Genomic DNA, 1,911 nt, shown 5'->3' with positions numbered 1-1,911 from the left:
CCCAGGTTTGCACCCTGGAGAGGTCACCTCGATGCTGCAAACACAACAAAAACAACACAGGAGGCAGCAGTTATGAGTTATAAGCTCATAACTGATCTGTTGTCATTTACACCAACTTAACTTTAGCTATTGTAAATGTACTCTGGCTTTCCATACTTAAGATTGATCCCTAAAAAAAGTTGTAAGGCATTTTAAAATTCACAAAACGTTATGAATAAAATATTAATCACATGTTATAATTCTGTCTCAGGCTTCAGAGAATCATTAGAATTGTAGAGTTGGAAGTAACCACGAGAGTTATCTAGTCCAACTCTCTAACTCTCTGCAATGCAGGTTGTGGGGCTCAAACCCACAACCCTGAGATTTAGCATCTCATGCTCTACTGGAACACCACTATATTCAATGTTTACACTTGTGGGGGAAAGAATTTCCTTACCAGCCAAAGTGAGGGTGGAATTTAACTCATCACTAGATGAATTCACCAATGCTCAAAAAATGCATTCGGTTGCCACTGGGGCTACTTGAGCCTCTAATGACAAAGACAAAGATAGATCCCAGAGAATCCCAAACCTTCTTAGCGTCCACACTGTGACAACCAACCAACCAGAAGAAGCAATTCAAGAGGTTCAGAAGCATGAAAATTGTTAGGGTGCAAAATTTCAATACCCAGTGCTGCCTCAATACAGCAGCACACATCCATTGCTGGGCTCCGTTGAACCAGGAAAACAGAATGACTCTTATCTGTGGCTGTGATCTCCTGGGTGACATGTGTTCTATTGGCAGTTGAATGTGCATGCATATTCTGTTTGCCTCCCTCCCCCCTCCGCGTGGCCCTGGGCCCCGGCAACCTACGCTGTGCCACTGAGTGACCTTTTGGGGTTCTTTTAGAAATGCATGGCAGACTGCTAGGTCAAGAATACAAGGGCTGCTGGCTCAACACACTAAATCCAATCAAAATGTAGTCTAGCTGACCCAGAACATATTTGGGTCATTGCCACTCATCAGAGAGAATGAGCTGACAAAATCACCAAGCTGGGCATAAACACAACCAGGAGTTTGCATATCAGACTTCAGTCTGGATGGTTTTGATCTAATTGCAACCTGTTTGAAAATACCCTTCAGTTCTTCAGTGCAAACATTAGGAGGACAAATTGCACTGCATCAGTCAGCACAAAAACGAGATAGCCTGATTTTTCATTGAACAAAAGATGATCCCTGAAAGTCTGTTTTACAGCCAAAGAGAGTTCACAAGGGGAAGAAAATACACACTTTACAAATTCTTGACTGGAGAAAGAGCATACTCCAGGCAATTAGTCCCCACTCTTCATTAAGATTCCATATGTCTCCAATTATACAAGTGTCATTAAACACAGAGCTAGTGTAGCTACATACACAAACCTCTGCGGAGCAGATCAGCAAATTATAGCTTTTGCTCAGAAAGAGCAAGTGCTAGTCTAAGAAGAAAGCATTCAGAGCAGTGACAGACGAACAAATGCATCACACAGGGTTAAAATCAAGGACACATCTGCATGCCCCCTCCTTCCAGGGCTTGAGTCAATGTGTTCATCTGTGCAATACAAGCAACACTGGCCATGAACAGAGTCGATGACCAAGAAAAGGTTTCGAAAAGACTACAACTGCACCAATTACACAGGTCATCTATATTGAGAAAGTGCTTTCAGATTAGCATGCTACTCTCTGAAAAGGCTGAGGAGGTTTGGTTTACATGTTACAGATAGCACACAAAGGCTCCAAAAAATCATAAAACAGTATTCCTAGATTCATGGTCAAGGTCAAGTCATTATGTTGCCAACAGCGGTCGGCAAATGTCTCGGAAAAGCTTACAAGCAGGATGTGATAGTGATGACCATCTCCTGTTTGCCCTTGCTGCTGGGACTCAGCTACATTTTC

Source organism: Lacerta agilis, chromosome 7, assembly GCF_009819535.1.
Source record: "Lacerta agilis isolate rLacAgi1 chromosome 7, rLacAgi1.pri, whole genome shotgun sequence".
Lineage (NCBI taxonomy): Eukaryota > Metazoa > Chordata > Lepidosauria > Squamata > Lacertidae > Lacerta > Lacerta agilis.
The sequence above is the reverse complement of the archived record's forward strand: the minus strand, read 5'-3'. Positions refer to the sequence as shown.